Consider the following 14,403-nt stretch of genomic DNA (forward strand, 5'->3'; position numbering starts at 1 on the left):
GACACTTGTTGTCAGAATGCTCCTTGAAACCTGTCATGAAAAGGCTCCATGCATTTTTCATCACAATGATCCATGCCATTTTCATCACAATGCTCCATGCCATTGTCATCACAATACTCCACAAGCTTATCATCAGAATGCTCCATGGCCTTGTCATCAAAATAATCCATGCCCACTGTCATCACAATAATCCATGAAACTTGTTAGACCAATTTTCCATGCCACTGTCATCACAATGCTCCATGCCCTTGTCATCACAAAGCTCCATGACGCATGTCATCAGAATGCTACATTGCCTTCTCATCTCAATGCTCCATGCCCTTGTCATCACAATGCTCCAAGACCAATTTAATCACAATTCTCCATTCCCCTTTTCATCTCAATGCTCCATGAACCCTGTTATCACAATGCACCATGCTCATCATCATAATGCTTCATGCTATGGTCATCATAATGAAATCAAAATGCTCCATGAACTCTGTCATCACAATGCTCCAAACCCTTATGATCACAATGTTCCATAACACTTGTCATCACAACGTCCCATGATGCTCGTCATCACAATTATCCATGGTTTTCTAATCACAATGCTCCATGACCTTTGTCATCACAATGCTCAATTTAATTGTCATCACAATGCTCCCTGACACTTGTTGTCAGTATGCTCCTTGAACCCTGTCATAAAAAGGCTCCATGCCTTTTCCATCACAATGATCCATGCCCTTTTCATCACAATGCTCCAAGACCCCTGTAATCACAATGCTCCATGCCCTTTTCATCAAAGTGCTCCATGACCCCTGTCATCACAATGCTCCAATCACTTGTCATCACAATCCTCCATGACACATGGCATAACAATGCTCCATGTCATTGTCATCACAATGGACCACCGAATATGTCATCTCCGTGCTCCCTGAAACCTGTCTTCACAATACTGTATCACCTTGTTATCACAATGCTCCAGGCCCTTGTCTTCACAAAGTGCCATGCCCACTCTCATCACAATAATCCATAAAACTTGTCAGAGCTATGCTCTATGGCACTGTCATCACAATGCTCCATGCCCTTTTCATCACAATGCTCCATGACCCCTGTCATCACAGTCCTCCTTGACTCCAGTCATAACAATGATTCATGACCTTTGTCATCACAGTGGTCCATGCCCTCTTCATCACAAGTCCCTGTGACCTTTGTCACCACAATGCTCCATGAACTTTTGATCACAATGCTCCGTGACCCTTGTCATCAAAATGCTCCATGCCTTCCTCAGCACAATGCTCCATGACCATTGTCATCACAATGCTCCATGTGCTAATCAGCACAATGCTCCATAACTCATGTCATAACAATGTGTCATGCACTTGTCATCACAATGCTCCACAACCTTGTCATCACAACGCTCCATAAACATTGTCATCACAATGCTCCATACACTTCTCATCAAAATGCTCTCTCACCACTGATATCACAATGTTCCATCACTAGTCATCACAATAGTCCCTCACCCCTGTCATCACAATGTTCCATGACCCCTGTCATCACAATGGTAAATGCCCTTATCATCACAATGTTCAATAACCCCTAAAATCACAATGTTCCATAACACATGTCATCAAAACTCTCCATGACCCATTTCATCAAAATGCTCCATGAACCCTGACATCACAATGTTCCATAACCCCTGTCATCAGAATGTTCGATGACACTTTTCATCAAATTGCTCCATGACCCTGTCATCACAATGCATGCTGCCGTTCTAATCACAATGCACGACGCACTTGTCATCAAAGTGCTCCATGACCTTTGTCATCACAAAGCTCCATGACCCTTTGCATCACAATGTTCCATGCCATTTTCATCACAATGCTTCATGAAGCCTCTCATCACATTGTTCCATGTCCTGGTCATCACAAAGCTCCAAGGCGCATGTCATCAAAATGCTTGATGCCCTTCTCATCACAATGCTCCATGCCCTTGTCATTACAATCCTTCATGACCCATGTATCAGAGTGTTCCATGACCTGTCATCACAATGCTCCAAACCCTTGTGATCACAATGTTCCATAACACTTGACATCACAATTCTCCATGATGCCTGTCATCACAATACTACATGCCCTTGTCATCACAATGTTCCATGACCATTTTCATCACAATGCTCAATACACTTGTCATCACAATGCTCCCTGACACTTGTTGTCAGAATGCTCCTTTAAATCTCTCATGAAAAGTCTCCATGCATTTTTCATCACAATGATCCATGCCCTTTTCATCACAATGCTCCATGCCATTGTCATCACAATACTCCACAAGCTTATCATCAGAATGCTCCATGACCACTGTCATCACAATGTTCCATGACCACTGTCAACACAATGCTCCATGACGCATGTCATCAGAATGTTCCATGCCCCTTGTCATTACAGTGCTCCATGATGCTCGTCATCACAGTGATCCATTTTTCTCCTCATCACAGTGCTCCATGGTCTTTCGATCACAATGCTCCATTCCCTGGTCATAACAATGCTCCATGTCCCTTGTCATCATAATTCTCCACGTTCTTGTCATCACAGTGCTCCATGACACTTCTCATCACAATTTTACATGCTCCTGTCATCACAATTCTCCATGCAACTGTCATCGAAATGTCCCATGACACCTGTCATAGCAAGATCCATGGCTTTGTCATCAAAATGCTTCATACCTTGTCATCAAAATTCTAAATGCCCATTTTAATCACAATGCTCCATGACCCTTGTTATCACAATGCTCCAAGCCCTTGTCATCACAATGCTCCATTACATTTGTCATCACAATCCTCCATGACACTTGGCGTCACAATGATCCATGCCCTTGTCATCACAATTTGCCATGCCCACTGTCATCACAATAATCCATAAAACATGTTACACCAATTTTCCATGCCACTGTCTTCACAATGCTCCATGCCCTTGTAGTCACAAAACTACATGACGCATGTCATCAGAATGCTCCATTGCCTTCTCATCACAGTGCTCCATTCCTTTGTCATCATAATGTTGCAAGACCACTTTAATCACAATGCTCCTTGCCACTTTTCATCTCAATTCTCCATGAACCCTGTCATCACAATGCACCATGCCCATTATCATAATGCTTCATGCTATTGTCACCACAATGAAATCAAAATATTCCATGACCTCTGTCATCAATATGCTCCAAACCCTGGTGATCACAAGGTTCCATATCACTTGTCATCACAACGCTCCCTGACGCTCGTCATCACAATTATCCATGGTTATCTCATCACAATGCTCCATGAACTTTGTCATCACAATGCTCAATACACTTGTCATCACAATGCTCCTTGACCACTGTCATCACAATACTCCATGCATATTTTCCGCCAAATGATCCATGACCTTCTCATCACAATGCTCCATGACTCTTGTCATCACAATGCTCCATGACCCCTCTCATCACAATGATCCATGACCCTTGTAATCACAATGTTGCAAGCCATTGTCATCAAAATGCTCCATTACCTTTGTCATCACAATCTTCCATGACACTTGGAATCACAATGCTCCATGCCATTGTCATCACAATGGACAATGACATATGTCATCACAATGCTCCCTGACACCTGTCTTCACAATACGCCATGACCTTGTCATCGCAATATTCCATGCCCTTGTCATCACAATGCGCCATGCCCACTGTCATCAGAATAATCCATGAAACTTTTCAGACAAATGTTCCATGCCACTGTCATCACAATGCTCCATGCCCATGTCATCACAATGCTCCATTACCCATGTCATTAAAATGCTCCTTGCCTCCAGTCATCACAATGCTTTATGACTTCTGTAATCACAATGCTCCATGCCCACTGTCATCACAATAATCCATTAAACTTGTCAGACCAATTGTCCATGCCCCAGTCACACAAGGCTCTGTGATCTTTGTCACCACAGTGCTCCATGAATATTTCATCAAAATGCTCTGTGTCCCTTGTCAACACCATGCTCAATGCCTTTGTCAGCACAATGCTCCATGACACTTGTCATTAAAATGCTCCATGCGCTTCTCAGCACAATGCTCCATGACCCGTGCCATCACAATGCTCCGTGACTCCAGTCATCACAGTGCTTCATGACCTTTGTCAAACCAGTGGTCCATGCCCTCTTCACACAAGGCTCTGTGACCTTTGTCATCACAATGCTCCATGCCCACTGTCATCACAATAATCCATGCAACTTGTCAGACCAATGTTCCATGCCGCTGTCAGCACATTGCTCCGTGCCCTTGTCATCACAATGCTCCATGACCCCTGACATCACAATGTTCCATAACCCCTGTCACAAAATGCTCCATGACCCATTTCTTCACAATGCTTCATGACCCCTGACATCACAATGTTCCATAACGCCTGTCATCAAAATATTCCATGACGCTTTTCATCAAATTGCTCCATGATCCTGTCATCACAATGCTCCCTGCCCTTCTCATCACAATGCACCACGCCCTTGTCATCAAAATGCCCCTTGACATTTTTCATCACAAAGCTCCATGACCCCTGGCATCACAATGCTCCATGTCATTGTCATCACAATGCTCAATGAAATCTCTCATCACATTGCTCCATGCCCTTGTCATCACAATGCTCCATTACACCTGTCATAACAATGCTCCATGACCCCTGCCATCACAATGTTCCACGGCCTTGTCATCACAAGGCTCCATGACCCTTGTCATCACAATGCTCCAAGACCTCTGTAATCACAATTCTCCATGCCCCTTTACATCTCAATTCTCCATCAAACCTGTCATCACAATGCACCATGCCCATCATCATAATGATTCATGCTATTGTCATCACTATGAAATCAAAATGCTCCATGACTTCTGTCATCACAAAGCTGCAAACCCTTCTGATCACAATGTTCCATGACACTTGTCATCACAATGCCCCATGACGCTCGTCATTACAATTATGCAAGGTCTTCTCATCACAATGCTCCATGACCTTTGTCAACACAATGCTCAATACACTTGTCATCAAAATGCTCCCTGACACTTGTCATCACTATGCTCCTTGAACACTGTCATGACAAGGCTCCCTGCATTTTTCATCACAATGATGCATTCCCTTTTCTTCACAATGCTCCGCGACCCCTGTTATCACAATGCTCCGTGACTCCAGACATCACAATGCTTCATTACATTTGTCATCACAATGGTCCATGACCTTGTCACACAAAGCTCTGTGACCTTTGTCACCACAATGCTCCATGAACTTTTTATGGCAATGCTCTCTGACCCTTGTCATCACAAAGCTCCATGCCTTTGTCAGCACAATGCTCCATGACTCTTGTCATCACAATGCTCGATGCGCGTGTCAGCACAATGCTCCACAACCAATGTCATCACAAATCGCCCTGCACTTGTCAGCACAATGCTCAACATCCTTGTCATCAAAATGCTCCATAAACCTTGTCATCACAATGCTCCATGCACTTATCAAAATGCTCTCTCACCACTGATATCTCAATGTTCCACCACCAGTCATCACAATACTCCCTCAACCCTGTCATCACAATGTTCCATTACCCCTGTCATCACAATGCTACATGCCATTATCATCACAATGCTCCATGACACCTGACATCACAAAGTTCCATAACCCCTGTAATCAAAATGCTCCATGACCCTTTTCATCACAAAGCTCCATGATCCCTGACATCAGAATGTTCTATAACCCCTGTCATCAAAATGTTCCATGACCCTTTTCATCAAATTGCTCCATGACCCTGTCATCACAATGCTCCCTGCCCTTCTCATCACAATGCACCAGGCCGTTGTCATCAAAATGGTACATAACATTTGTCATCACAAAGCTCCATGACCCTTGGCATCACAATGCTCCATTCCATTATCATCACAATGCTCCATGGACCCTCTCATCACATTGCTGCATGCACTTTTCATCCCAAATCTCCATGACGCTTGTCATTACAATGCTCGATGCCCTTCTCATCACAATGCTCCATGCCATTGTCATTACAATCCTGCATGATCAATGTATCACAGTGTTCCATGCCCTTGTCATCACACTGCTCCATGCCCACTCTCTTCACAATAATCCATGAAACATTTCTGACCATTGCCCCATGTCCTTGTCATCACAATGCTCCATTACACCTGTAATAACAATGCTCCATGTCCCCTGCCATCACAAGATTCCACGGTCTTGTCATCACAAGCCTCCATGACCCTTGTCATCACAATGCTCCAAGAACCCTGTAATCACAAATCTCGATGCCCTTGTCATCACAAAGCTCCATGACTCATGTCATCAGAATGATCCATGGCCTTCTCCTCACAGTGCTCCATGACCTTGTCATCACAATGTTCCATTCCCTTGTCATCACAATGTGCCATGCCCACTGTCATAAGAATAATCCATGAAACTTGTCAGAAAAATGTTCCATGCCACTGTCATCACAATGCTCCATTACCCATGTCATCAAAATGCTCCTTGCCTCCAGTCATCACAATGCTTCATGACTTTTGTCATCACAATGCTCCATGCCCACTGTCATCACAATAATCCATGAAACTTGTCAGAACAATTGTCCATGCCCCCGTCACACAAGGCTCTGTGATCTTTGTCACCACAATGCTCCATGAATATTTCATCACAATGCTCTGTGTCCCTTGTCATCACAATGCTCCATGCCTTTGTCAGCACAATGCTCCATGACATTTGTCATCAAAATGCTCCATGCGCTTGTCAGCACAATGCTCCATGACCCCTGCCATCACAATGCTCCGTGACTCCAGTCATCACAGTGCTTCATGACCTTTGTCAACACAGTGGTCCATGCCCTCTTCACACAAGACTCTGTGACCTTTGTCATCACAATGCTCCTGCCCACTGTCATCACAATAATCCATGAAACTTGTCAGACAAATGTTCCATGCCCCTGCCATCACATTGCTCCGTGCCCTTGTCATCACAATGCTCCATGACCCCTGACATCACAATGATCCATAACCCCTGTCACAAAATGCTCCATGACCCATTTCATCACAATGCTTCATGACCCCTGAATCACAATGTTCCATAACGCCTGTCATCAAAATATTCCATGACGCTTTTCATCAAATTGCTCCATGACACTGTCATCACAATGCTCCCTGCCCTTCTCATCACAATGCACCACACACTTGTCATTAAAATGCCCAATGACATTTTTCATCACAAAGGTCCATGACCCTTGGCATCACATTGCTCCATGCCCTTGTCATCACAATGCTCCATTACACCTCTCATAACAATGCTCCATGACCCCTGCCATCACAATGTTCCACGGCCTTGTCATCACAAGGCTCCATGACCCTTGTCATCACAATGCTCCAAGACCTCTGTAATCACAATTCTCCATGCCCCTTTACATCTCAATTCTCCATCAACCCTGTCATCACAATGCACCATGCCCATCATCATAATGATTCATGCTATTGTCATCACTATGAAATCAAAATGCTCCATGACCTCTGTCATCACAAACCTGCAAACCCTTCTGATGACAATGTTCCATGACACTTGTCATCACAATGCCCCATGACGCTCGTCATCACAATTATGCAAGGTCTTCTCATCACAATGCTCCATGACCTTTGTCAACACAATGCTCAATACACTTGTCATCACAATGCTCCCTGACACTTGTCATCACTATGCTCCTTGAACACTGTCATGACAAGGCTCCCTGCATTTTTCATCACAGTGATGCATTCCCTTTTCTTCAAAATGCTCCAAGACCTCTGTTCTCACAATGCTCCATGACTCCAGTCATGACAATGCTTCATGGCATTTGTCATCACAATGGTCCATGACCTTGTCACACAAAGCTCTGTGACCTTTGTCACCACAATGCTCCATGAACTTTTTATCACAATGCTCTGTTACCCTTGTCATCACAAAGCTCCATGCCTTTTTCAGCACAATGCTCCATGACTCTTGTCATCACAATGCTCGATGCGTGTGTCAGCACAATGCTCCACAACCAATGTCATCACAAATCGCCCTGCACTTGTCAGCACAATGGTCAACATCCTTGTCATCAAAATGCTCCATAAACCTTGTCATCACGATGCTCCATGCACTTATCAAAATGCTCTCTCAACACTGATATCTCTATGTTCCAACACTAGTCATCAAAATACTCCTTCAACCCTGTCATCACAATGTTCCATTACCCCGTCATCACAATGCTACATGCCATTATCATCACAATGCTCCATGACACCTGACATCACAAAGTTCCATAACCCCTGTAATCAAAATGCTCCATGACCCTTTTCATCACAAAGCTCCATGATCCCTGATATCAGAATGTTCTATAACCCCTGTCATCAAAATGTTCCATGACCCTTTTCATCAAATTGCTCCATGACCCTGTCATCACAATGCTCCCTGCCCTTCTCATCACAATGCACCAGGCCCTTGTCATCAAAATGCTACATGATATTTGTCATCACTAAGCTCCATGACCCTTGGCATCACAATGCTCCATTCCATTATCATCACAATGCTCCATGGACCCTCTCATCACATTGCTGCATGCACTTGTCATCCCAAATCTCCATGACACTTGTCATCACAATGCTCTATGCCCTTCTCATCACAATGCTCCATGCCATTGTCATTTCAATCCTGCATGATCTATGTATCACAGTGTTCCATGCCCTTGTCATCACACTGCTCCATGCCCACTATCTTCATAATAATCCATGAAACATTTCAGACCATTGCCCCATGTCCTTGTCATCACAATGCTCCATTACCCCTGTCATAACAATGCTCCATGTAACCTGCCATCACAAGATTCCACGGTCTTGTCATCACAAGCCTCCATGACCCTTGTCATCACAATGCTCCAAGACCCATTTAATCACAAATCTCGATGCCCTTGTAATCACAAAGGTCCATGACTCATGTCATCAGAATGCTCCATGGCCTTCTCCTCACAGTGCTCCATGACCTTGTCATCACAATGCTCCAAAACCCCTGGAATCACAATGCTCCATGCACCTTTTCATCTCAATGCTCCATCAACCCTGTCATCACAATGCACCGTGCCCATCACCATAATATTTCATGCTTTGTCATCACAATGAAATCAAAATGCTCAATGTCGTCTGTCATTACAATGCACCAAATCCTTGTGATCAGAATGCTCCATAACACTTGTCATCACAATGCCCCATGACGCTGGTCATCACAGTTATCCATGGTCTTCTCTCACAATGCTCCAAGCCCTTGTCATCAGAATGCTCCATTACTTTTGTCATCACAATCCTCCATGACACTTGGCTTCTCAATGCTCCATGCCATTGTCATCACAATGCACCATGACATATGTCATCACAATGCTCCCTGACACCTGTCTTCACCATATTCCATGACCTGGTCATATTAATGCTCCATGCCGCTGTCATCACAGTGCGCCATGCCCACTATCATCACAATAATCAATGAAAGTTGTCGGACCAATGCTCCATGCTCCTGTCATCACAATGCTCCATGCCCTTGTCATCACAATGGTCCGTGACTCCAGTCATCACAATGCTACATGACCTTTGTCCTCACAATGGTCCATAACCTCGTCATCACAGGGCTCTGTGAACTTTGTCACCATAATGCTCCATGAACTTTTCATCACAATGCTCGGTGACCCTTGTCATCACAATGCTCCATGCCTTTGTCAGCAGAGTGCTCCATGACCATTGTCATCACAATGCTCCATGGGCTTGTCAGAACAATGCTCCATGACCCATGTCATCACTATGTGCCATGCACTTGTCATCACAATGTTCCACAACATTGTCATCACAATACTCTATAAACCTTGTCATCACAAAACTCCATGCACTTCACATCAAAATGCTCTTTCACCGCTGATATCAAAATGTTCCATCACTAGTCATTACAGTACTCCTTCACGCCTGTCATGACAATGTTCCACGTCCTTGTCATCACAAGGCTCCATGACCCTTGTCATCACAATGCTCCAAGACCCCTGTAATCACAATGCTGCATGCTCTTGTCGTCACATAGCTCCATGACGCTTGTCATCACAGAGCTCCATGGCCTTAGCATCACAATGCTCCATGCCCTTTTCATCACAATGCTCCAAGACACCTGTAATCACAATGCTCCATGCCCCTTTTCATCTCAATGCTCCATGAACTCTGTCATCACAATGAACCTTGCCCATCATCATAATGCTTCATGCTATTGTCATAACAATGAAATCAAAATGCTCCATAAACACTGTCATCACAATGCTCCAAACCCTTGTGTTCACAATGTTCCATAACTCTTGTCATCACAACTCCCCATGACGCTCGTCTTCACAATTATCCATGGTCTTCTCATCACAGTGCTCCATGACCTTTCTCATCACAATGCTCAATTCACTAGTCATCACAATGCTCCCTGACACTTTTCGTCAGTATGCTCCTTGAACCCTCTCATGACAAGGCTCCAAGCTTTTTCATCACAATCATCCATGCCCTATTCATCACAATGCTCCAAGACCCATGTAATCACAATGCTCCATGAACACTCTGATCACATTGTTCCATGCCCTTGTCATCACAAAGCTCCATGACATTTGTCATCACAATGCTCGATGCCCTTCTCATCACAATGCTCCATGCCCTTGTCATTACAATCCTCCATGACCCATGTATCACAGTGTTCCGTGCCCTTGTCATCACAATGCCCCATGCCCACTCTCATCACAGTAATCTATGAAATTTTCAGACCAATGCTCCATGCCCTTGTCATCACAATGCTCCATGACGCCTGATATCACAATGTTCCATAAGCCCTGGCATCAAAATGCTCCATGACCCTATTCATCACAAAGTTCCATGACCCCTGACATCACAATGTTCCATATCCCCTGTCATCAAAATGATCCATGACCCTTTTCATCAAATTGTTCCATGACCCTGTCATCACAATGTTCCCTGCCCTTCTCATCACAATGCACAACGCCATTGTCAGCAAAATGCTCCATGACCTTTGTCATCACAAAGGTCCATGACTCTCGTCATCAAAATTTTCCATGGTCTTCTCATCACAATGTTCCATGACCTTTGTCATCACAATGCTCAATACACTGGTCATCACAATGCTCCCTGACACTTGTCATCAGTATGCTCCTTGAACACTCTCATGACAACGCTCCATGCCTTTTTCATCACAATGATCCATGCCCTTTTCATCACAATGCTCCATGCCATTGTCATCACTATACTCCACAAGCTTATCATCAGAATGCTCCGTGAGCCTTGTCATCACAATGCTCCATGACCCCTGCCACCACAATGTTCCATGACCCCTGTCATCAAAGTGCTCCATGACAACTGTCATCAGAATGCTCCATGCCCCTTGTCATTACAGTGCTCCATGAGGCTCGTCATCACAGTTATTCATGGCCTTCTCAACACAGTGCTCCACCGTCTTGCTATCACAATGCTCCATTCCCTGGTAATCACAATGCTCCATTCCCTAGTAATAACAATGCTCCATGTCCCTTGTCATCAGAATTCTCCACGTCCTTGTCATCACAATGCTCTATGACACTTCTCATCACAATGTTACATGCACTTGTCATCAAAATTTTCCATGAAATTGTCATCTCAATGCCATATGACCCCTGTCATAGCAAGCTCCATGCCTTTGTCATCAAAATTCTTCACGATATTGTCATCAAAATTCTCAATGTCCGTTGTCATCACAATGCTCCATGCCCTTGTCATCACGATGCTCCATGACCCTTGTTATCACAGTGCTCCAAGCCGTTGTCAACACAAAGCTCCATTACCTTTGTCATCACAATACTCCATGACACATGACATCACAATGTCCCATGCCATTGTCATCACAATGGGCCATGACATATGTCATCACAATGCCCCATGCCATTGTCATCACAATGGGCCATGACATATTTCATCACAATGCTCCCTGACACCTCTCTTCACAATACTGTATGACCTTGTCATCACAATGCTCCATGCCCTTGTCATCACAATGCGCCATGCCCACTCTCATCACAATAGTCCATAAATCTTGTCAGAGAAATGCTCTATGACCCTGTCATCACAATGCTCCATGCCCTTGTCATAACAATGCTCCATGGCCCTGTCATCACAATGCTCCGTGACTCGTCATAACAATGATTCATGACGTTTGTCACCACAATGGTCCATACCCTCGTCATCACAATTCTCTGTGACTTTGTCACCACAATGCTCCAAGAACTTTTCATCACAATGCTCTCTGACACTGGTCATCACCATATTGTATGCCTTCCTCAGCCCAATGCTCCCTGACCCTTGTCATAAGAGTGCTCCATGTGCTTGTCAGCACATTGTTCCATGACCCATGTTATCACAATGCGCCATGCCCTTGTCATCAATATGTAACCAAGTTGATGTTATTGTAATCAGTGCAGCACAAAATATTTGGGTGGCTATGTCTTATTGATTTTCAGTTTTCCCAAGGTATATTCCCTAGACTGGAAGTGCCCTTGGACGTGTAGCTCTGTTGTTTACTTGATTTAGGGAACACAATGCACTCCTCCAGGGAGGCAGTTGGCAATTTACATCCTGCCCATCAGCATAACTAGGCTCCTTGTTCTCCAGGGCCTGTCTTGCGTTTCTAGTTTTTACACATTTTGCGGATGTCCCTTTTGACCGGTGGGAAGTGATACTTCTTTGTAGTGCAGATTTGCATTACCCACTTGCTCGCTTGGCCAAAAAGGGCGTATGCGTTTTCTCCTGAATATATTCAGGAGAAAACGCATACGCCCTTTTTGGCCAAGTGCATCATTGTCGAAGTTGTGCCCCTCTTCCTGTTCTTTAAAGGTGATTCCAATGTACCTCTTAAAATCTGTTTCCTGCTCTTCTGGCTCACTTTCAAGTCTGTCTCGTTGCCTTCCCTCAACAGATTTTTGGACGATAGTTTTCCTTTATTACTCGGCCATTTTCTGAATTGCTCTGCCCCTGAGCTCCAGGTTTCAACTCGTTTTTTGTGAGCTGACCGCAAGTCTAAAATTTTGGTTCATTACCTATACTGTTTCCCAGCGGGTGGCTGAGAGTTTGGTTAATTCTTCTCCCTGACCGGAAATTACAGTGATATGTACCCATCCAAATGCCGAACAGCTACTCTCATTGCTTCTCCCTCTTCCATTTCATCCTCTGCCAAGTTGGCAACCTGTGCGAACCAGGAGGTTAAAGGGGTTGTCTCTCCAAGTTGGGAGATAGATAGTAAAGCAGTTGGACAGTCAAAGCAGAGCACCCGGAGAGGGACTATTAGTCGAGTTTTAGAAACCTTTCGTATTCACAGGGTGTCCATTCTCTAGGTTTCCTGTACATGTTATAACTGTAGTAATATTCCCTTCAACCTGGAGAGTTGGGAGCCATGGAATGGGTGCCACGCATTATTGCTTTAAAGGGTCTGCATTTGCTCACCCAATCTCACCTATCCTCTCAGTCCCAAGTGTCCAGCCTTATGCCACATCCAGCTGTCTTTGTAGATAGGGTCAATCCAGGTTTCATCAGAGCCCCTGAAGGAATTGTAAAGAATTTCCCTGTTGTTTTTTTTTTTTTGAAATTCCTTTTTATATTGGGTTTGAGCTGATTCTCACTGCCATGTTGATACCAGTGTAGACACAGTTGAAGCCTTTACGGAGACCTATGAATACATAGGTTTTAAGATTCTTACTAGTCACATATATTCCTCTGTGGGAAATATGGGGTTTTGAGTCCCTTTCACTGAGGAAAGTGTAGGTCTTGTCTATTCCGTATTTGGTTTTTGGAACGGTACCTGTACTACTATCAAACTCTGGTTTTATGCATCACCCCACCTCTCCTTCCCCCTTAAGCAGGCATAAGAGTGTTTTCTCAATGTGAGACTCTCTTCTCTTTCGTAACTCAGTTCATGTGTAGCCATGTTTACAGGACCTTCATAATTGATATCTTATGATAAGTTTCTTTTTCTCTGTCACTTATTTCATTTAGAATCATCGTACCTGAATCCACTCATTTTGATGCTACTGGCCTTATGACATTGATTTCATGGCTGAGGGATATTCCATCATATATAAGTACTACAATTTCTTGAACCATTTTTGTCTTTCCTCGGATATTTAAGGTCTACACAAGTTGAAGTTCTTGAAATCAGTGCAGCCCTAAATTTTGGGGTGGCAATGCCTTATTGATTTTCAGTTTTCCCAAGGCATATTCCCTAGACTGGAAGTGCCCTTGGATCTGTAGCTCTGTTGTTTACTTGTTTTAGGGAACAGAATGCAATCCTCCAGAGAGGCAGTTGGCAAT

This window comes from Hyperoodon ampullatus, assembly GCF_949752795.1.
Source record: "Hyperoodon ampullatus genome assembly, contig: SUPER_X_unloc_1, whole genome shotgun sequence".
NCBI classification, from domain to species: domain Eukaryota; kingdom Metazoa; phylum Chordata; class Mammalia; order Artiodactyla; family Ziphiidae; genus Hyperoodon; species Hyperoodon ampullatus.